Source organism: Ambystoma mexicanum, chromosome 14 (assembly GCF_040938575.1).
Source record: "Ambystoma mexicanum isolate Mex_15411 chromosome 14, UKY_AmexF1_1, whole genome shotgun sequence".
In the NCBI taxonomy this organism is placed as follows: Eukaryota; Metazoa; Chordata; class Amphibia; order Caudata; family Ambystomatidae; genus Ambystoma; species Ambystoma mexicanum.
The window spans coordinates 4115844-4123563 of NC_090940.1; the positions used below are offsets into that span (position 1 = coordinate 4115844).

The 7720-nt window shown below is 44.5% G+C and overlaps 1 pseudogene; it reads right to left on the reverse strand.

The window, feature by feature from the left end:
• Window positions 1-2214: 2214 nt before the first annotated feature.
• On the reverse strand, window positions 2215-7510 carry LOC138527548 (zinc finger protein 84-like; annotated as a pseudogene).
• Window positions 7511-7720: the final 210 nt, after the last annotated feature.

Genomic DNA, 7720 nt, shown 5'->3' on the forward strand with positions numbered 1-7720 from the left:
AACGAGGAAGACGCGCTCGAGTGCATAAAAGGTGCCGGGACAATTAAAACTCTGAACCATCATGAAGCAGAGAGACGTTGTTGGAAGGCGACTCATCCTCTTGGTGCCGACCGAGGAACTGCTTAGCCTCAGAGAAGACTGTGAAGCCGGAAGGCTCAGGAAGTCGGCAGAGGAAGGACTGCAAAAGCAGGTTTGCCATGCTGGGACCATAGCAGGAAGCAAAGAGAACGGGAGGCAGTTCCAACACCGTTGGAACACAGAGAGCGTCTCAACAGCAAAACAGGAGCCGCAAAATCGTTAGGTGAAACGGGGGAGCCTGTGAAGTGGACATGGGACGCCAGAGAGATGCTTTACGTTTACAGTGAGAAGACTGAAGAAAGCCATAAAAAGCTGGTGAGTCCTAAGAAGGAAAGATGGGATAAAGGGGCACTTCGGCAACGCTATTAAGGAAAGAAAAGAGCAAGCCAGGTGAATGAAAGGGATTCGAGATCCAATATTTGAAAAGGAAGAATACCAGAAGTGAATGCAAGAAATAAGATGTGTTAAGTTTGCAACTTTATAATGTGAACTGTGCGATAAAACCCTGGCAGGAGAGTAAACCAGGCAAAGTAACGTTTACAACTGTATAAAGTAAATGGTGCGAGGAAAGCCCTGGCAGGAGAGTATATCAGGCCAAGTCAAAGTTGTAAATTGTAAAAGTGAATCAGATGAGAAAGTCCTGGCAGAAGAGTATACTGGGGAAAGTCAAGATTGCAACTGTAAAATGTGAACTGTGCGAGAAATCCCTGGCAGGAGAGTATACCAGGCAAAGTCAAGGTTGTGAACGTAAAAAGTGAATCACATGCAGAAGGCCTGGCAGGAAAAGTATACCAGGAAAAGATAGGTTTGTGAGTCAAAATGAATTAAGTGTGGAAAGACCCTAGAAGGGGAGTATAGTGGGTGTCCTGCGAGGCTGGACCACCCATCCAAGTTGTTTTGCTTTTAAGTTGTTTTGTTGAATAAAGAATCTCAAAGAAGACTCATACCCTTAGGATTGTGAATGTTTGAAAAGACCTGGGGAAGGGAGACATTCTTCCTAGAAGTGGATTGCAAAACCAAGCGGAAGGAAATATCCTCTTGAGCTATAAGGAATTTTGATTAGCTTATTGATCTATCATATTGGTGAAGAGAAACCCAGAGAAGGGAGCGGAGGCATTCACTGGAACTCTTAAATACTATTCATTGTGAACTTTTGTGTTGGAGTTACAATTTTCTTTTGACCATGAACATTTGTGCACTTCTAAGGCCAAAGGCATTACCCTTCAAACCATAGAGTTACTTTTAGAATCTGAGGGCTAGAATAGGATTTTGGACACAGGACATTTTTGCTTTGGGCATCTTAACAAATAACATACCCTTAGTTTTGGTTGAGGAAAGGAAATACTAGAGTATGGATAGTAAGGCATTTTCCAACCCCCTTTTACTTTGAATAAATATTTGGGACCACAATCCTGAGTTCTCTATGCCGGTTTCTCATTCCTGGCTACTCAAAGAGGACAGACACAGATCAAGAGTACAGGAAGGAAAGTCAAAAATGGGGATCTAAACTGTAAGGTCACTTCCAACTAGCATAACCTCAGTCTTGTCTCAATTGACATTGAGACTGTTGCGTTACATCAAGTCTGCTTTTGCAGTCATGCATGATTGAAGTTGCCAGCAAGTTCTGGGAGCATGGAGTCATCAGCATTGGTATAAAGGAGAAGGCCAAAAGACAGGATGAGGACAGCCAATGGACCATTATAAAAATGTAAGAAAGGGGGGGGGCCCAGAGAAGATGCTCCTTGAAGAAGAGTTGTGATTTCTTTTCTATATTTTATAGCTCAGGGATGAGTCTAATGTTGACCAGTATGAGCTTCCACAATTCAGGGACAGAATGCAATTGCTTCTTTCCTAGTTTGTTCTTTTTTGCTTTGCATTTCTGCAGCTCTAGTCTATCCAGGTATTTACTTCTGACAATTGTATGACTGCATGAAGTAGTGACTTTGTCTACCAGTTAGGAATGAGAGTACATGGTGGTGGATATGTACATGGCCTTAGGCAATCATGACTGCCTAATGTACTTGGGCAAACTGAGTTCCATGAGATGAGTGCTGCAACAGAGGCGTTTGCTCCCATATCAATTTTCCCGAAGAGAGACATTTCAAACAACATTCCTTAAAACAATCATAATTGGCATCAGGGGATATATTTACCAAGACAATCAATCATCAATTCAGCACACTGATGTGGTTCCTCATCCACATGTGTCCTTTGGTGGCGAATAAGAGTTCCTGTCCTACTGAAGCTTTTTCCACATTTAATGCATTGATGAGGTTTCTAACCTGTATGTGTTCTCTGGTGGTAAATAAGAATTCCTTTACGACTGAAATGTTTTCCACATTCAGTACATTGATAAGGTTGCTCACCTGTATATGTGCTCTGGTGTTGAATAAGATGTCCCTTCTCACTGAATCTTTTCCCGCATTTAGTGCAATGGTGAGGTTTCTCACCAGTATGTGTTCTCTGGTGGCGAATAAGCTGCCCCTTGCTAGAGAAGCTTTTCTCACATTCACTACACTGATGAGGTTTCTCACCTGTATGTATTCGCTGGTGGTAAATAAGATGCCTCTTGTTAATGAAACTTTTATCACATTCACTGCACTGATGGGGTTTCTCACCTGTATGTATTCTCTGGTGTTCAAAAAGAGTTCCCTTCCGACTGAATCTTTTGCCACAGTCGGAACAGGTATAAGACTTCTCGCCTGTATGCGTTTTATAGTGGTCAATAAGATTTCCCTTCCAACTAAATTGCTTGCCACATTCAGTGCATCAATAGGATTTCCCACCAGTATGTGTCCTCTGGTGGTGAATAAGATTTCCCTTCTTACTGAAACTTTTCCCACATTCAGTGCATTAATAAGGCTTCCCTCCGGTATGTATTCTCTGGTGGTGGATAAGAATTTCCTTCACACTGAAGCTTTTCCCACATTCACTGCACACATGAGGTTTCACGCCTGTATGTGTTCTCTGGTGTCGAAAAAGGCTTCCGTTCACACTGAAACATTTCCCACATTCACTGCACTGATGAGGTTTCTCTCCTGTATGTATTCGCTCATGTTGAAAAAGATGCCTCTTCTCGCTGAAGCTTTTTCCACATTCAATGCACCAATGACGTTTTTCACCTGTAGGTGCTTTTAGGTCATGGATCCGATTATGTTCTGACTGACACTACTCCCGTGTTCAGTGGATGTGTACAGCTTCTTGTCCATTTGTATTTACTTTTATTTCACAGAACACATTGACTAAACTCAGCTTATAAACATATGCTTGAAATAGCATTCATATGCATTCTACCCTGAATATCACATTAATCATCAGGTTTTAAAATATCATTTGTAGGATTTCTGCAGTTTGCTAAATGTTTTGTATGACATGCTCTTTTGAGTAGTCCACCAATCGCTCTATTTATTGTATCCCTCTATATTGCTGGACGCCTGATGTTACCATGAATGTTGAATGATTGAAATTAATTTCATATTTAGTAGGTTTTTCCAATTCCAGTTTCCTGAATATTCTGCAACAGCGCCTAGCTTCTAGGCAGCCATCTGTCTGAAGTTTGAAGAATTAATTCATTCCATCAGTGAGAATTACACTTTTTCAGTCTTGCAGTGAATGGAACAGAATCTCTGTTAATGCTTTAAATGAACATGCACCAATCATCTATTAAGTAAAAGAAGAGACACGTTAGCCTCTGCATGTAACCTATTGGACGTAATACACAACAGGCAGACAGCGTCTCAGTAGGAAAGCACTGATAAGCAGGAGAATTGTGATTATGTGTTGCTTACTCTTTAGCTTTCACATTAGGAATCATAATAGCAAAAGGTAAACAGGAATTATGAAAATGGTCTAGAAATCAGTGAAACTGAATAATATACACAGCGTATACTTTTCCAATCAGAACCATGCCATTCATATTCTACAATCTCCTATATTTGGCATGGCAGGAATTCCCACATGGATGCTCCCGGTTCGCATACATGGATGATAAGGACAGATGCCTGGCACTGGCACTGGATCAGAACTTGCCACCCAGCGCTAGACACATTTTGTCCACTTCCCTCCTCCCTTCTCTGCCTTTCCCCTTTTCTCTGCAGACAAGGTTTCTAGACAAGTCCAATCTATGAAAGTCTCGTCGAAACAGGTTCACCTCTGTTCCTTCAAAACTATCAAGGACCACACCAACTCCCTGGCTCCTGCCCTGGCGGATTTCTGCAATCACTCCTTCGCCTCTGGAGTCTTCCCATCCTGCTCTGAAGCACTCCCTTGTGAACCCTCTTCTTAAGAAACCCTCTGCCGACCCCTCCTGCCCGGCTAACTATCACCCATTCTCCATCACTCCCTTCCTGGGCAAACTCCTGGGGAAACTGGCCATCTCCCAGCATAACATCCACACTGAATCTGTTGGTAGTCTTCATGACCATCAGTCTGGCTTCAGAGCTGCCAGAAGCATGGAAACCGCTCCCCTGAGCATCCGTGAAGACCTGCTCTCCAACCTTGACTCTAACACCCCAAGTGTCCTCATCTTGCTTGATCTCTCTTCTGCCTTTGACACTGTCAACCATGCCATCCTGTTCAACCGTCTCTGTGATAACCTGGGTATCACTGGTCAGGCTCTGGCGTGGCTGACTTCTTTCCACTCTGACCGACCCTCCCAGGTCCAACTTGGGTCCTTCCTCTCCGATATCTTTTTCTCTATCTGTGGTGCCCCCAGGGATCTAGCCTCTCTCCCTGGCTGTTCAACCAATACCTGGCACTCCTTGTCCACCGCATCGCCGCTCTCTGCCCCAATTTTCAGTGCTATGCGGATGATACCCAGCTCATTTTCAGGCTACCCTCGGCCTCCTCCTCTCCTTCCCTCATCTCTGACTGTCTGTCTGCTATCCAGGAGTGGTGTGCCGCCAATGACCTCTACTGTAATGCCAGTAAGACTGAGATTCTACTCATCGGCACACCCACTCCCTCCTTCCCTGCAGCTCTCTGGCCGGCCTCTCTTGGCCCTCTTCCTGCCCCCATCTGCAAGGCTAAAAACATCGGGGTCATCTTCGACTCCACACTCTCCTTCTCGCCTCACATCTCTGACATCTCTAAGAAGTCACCCTACCAGCTGCACCTCCTCAGAGGTATTCTTCCTTTCCTCTCCTTCCCCCCCAGAAACTCACTGTCTCCAGAGTCCTGGTTTTCTCTAGGCTGGACTATTGTAACCGTCTCTATCTAAAGATACCTGCCTCTACTCTCCGCCTTCTGCTACTTATCCAGAACAGGACTGCAAGACTTGTCCTTGGCCTCAAGCCCAGGGATCGTATCTCTACAGGACTGAAATCTCTGCACGGGCTCCCAGTGGCTGCGAGGATTAAGTTCAAAACCCTCTGCATTGTTCACAAGGCCTTCTGGGGCCTGGGGCCGCAGTACCTTCAACTCTCTCTTCCTAAATATCTTCCTTCTCGAGCTCTCTGCTCATCCACCTCCAACTCCGTCAGGGTCAGTCTCTTCTCCAAGCAACGAGTTGGTGGTAGATCTCTCTCTTCAGCAGAGGCCTCCCTCTGGAACAGGCTTCCTGCCTCCCTGAAACTTGAGGAGAACCATCTCTGGTTCCGGAAGCACCTCAAAACCTTCCTCTATGCTTCTGCTTCATCTCATTCTCTCCCCTGCTGAATTCCTGGCTGTAACTGCACTGGTCACCTGGCCACCCTTTCTGAGCTCGGGCCCAGGCCTTCACCAGTTGCACACCTGCACTGCCTCCCTGGCAAACCCTGCACCTGGGGTCTGTTTTCTGTATCGCTACAGTCCCCCTACCAGCACTTATGTCTGCACTTACCTTGCACTTGCCACCAGCTGGCTGTTTTTATCTTATTTATTCTACTATCCCATGTACTGCACTTTCCCCTCTCCCCTCCTCCACACACCTTTCCCTTTCCCCCTTCCCCCAAGCACCTTTCCCTTTCCCCCTTCCCATGCACTTGCGCGATCTGAATGACACCTGACCTAGTAAGATCGTTGTCGGTCTTCCCTTTGTTCCCCCTCCCTTGCCTCGTCGCGCCTTGAAACACTTGAGTATAGGCGCGTTATAAATGCCATATCATATCATATCAAGTATTCAACTTTTAGAAAATGTTTCATGTCTTCATTTATCCTTTCCCATTGCTCTCTGATTTACTCTCCTCTCCCGTAAGGCCTGGAACCTTGGAATCCTTTATGATAGTTGCCTTAACCTGATCACTTCATTACTTCTACAGCAACTGTAGCCAGTATATTTTTATTTATTGTTTATGGTTTAACAAATAAACATTTACAACATTTAAAAAATAAATTCATACATTATAAAACCAAGACAAAATGCAGCAAAAACAACAATACTAATAAAATAAATCAGATCAAAGATCTTCTGTCCAATTAATTATATAAATTGTAAACAATCAATTAAAAAAACATGCAACTGCTAACACATCAGACACATTTGGTGACTTTAAACATCTTTGCCACAAAGCGACCAGGTTACTCCGAGGAACAGCTTTCCGAGGTAACTCCTACGCAAAATGTGCAAAGCTGGGCACTCTACGATTAAGTGTTGGGCGTTTCTATACTCTCATGGATTTTACAGAATCTGCAAAACTGATCATCCGTTTCACGCTGCCTTCTCCTTACTAAGATCTCACGACTAGGGAGCAGGTTCCAACGAGAACGTAAGACCACTGCTCCGCGGATGATGCAAGGAGGAACTGTTCCTCTGTTTTTGTATTCATGACTCATGGGTGCATAGCTATGAAATGTATCAACAGTCTCAACCCAGTCTAGATAATTCAAGTGATTTTTAACCTTGAACGTGGACATTATGTCCACGTTCAACTCTTTCAGGATTGAGTTACCGTATCTATGGAGATCAGACAACAAATGTACTCTCTTCCCCCTCGGGATCAAGATCATAGCTTTACTCAGTAGCCCGTATAACAAGGCATGCATAGCGAACAAAAGTTCCAAGTATAGTTGCAAACAGTTCCACTGTACTCAGGCTCTTAAAGATGTTACACCCAGCTCAAATCTAATAGCTGCTCTAGGAATGCAGTTTGGAACACCCAATAGTATCCTTCACACTTTAGCCTCTATACGATCCAACCATTTGAGTACTGCCCTGAAATATAACTCAAGGCGTGCCACAAGGGAGTGCCCAGAGAGTGCCTGTTCGTCTAGGGAGACTCCATCTCAACGTCAGAAGCACTGTGGACACTTTTGCTGTTTTCTACTTTCTTTGGACTTAGAGTACTTGATAATGTTTAATAACGGCAAAATGCACAAATATATGCTTATTAGGTGCTTACTAGTTCAGTAAAAACAGCATTTCTCTTACTTTCCTAGATTTGCAGACTGGTGTGAGGCCACGCCCCCATAAACCAGCCACCACGTTATAATCACTTTGCTGCGTGCCACTGGGCATGCCTCACCAGGGATTGCCCAAAGAGTGCCTGTTCGTAGGCTCGCAGGAATCAGGGCTAATGCTTGCGATCATATGTGTCGGTATATGCTAAGGTACTTATTCTGTCCTTGAAAGTTTAGGTTGACAGGAACCTGCCCCTTGTTAAGCATTCACGCCTCGCTAAACAAACGGACCGGTCCGCGAACCCAAAAGGAACTATCGATGGGGGTG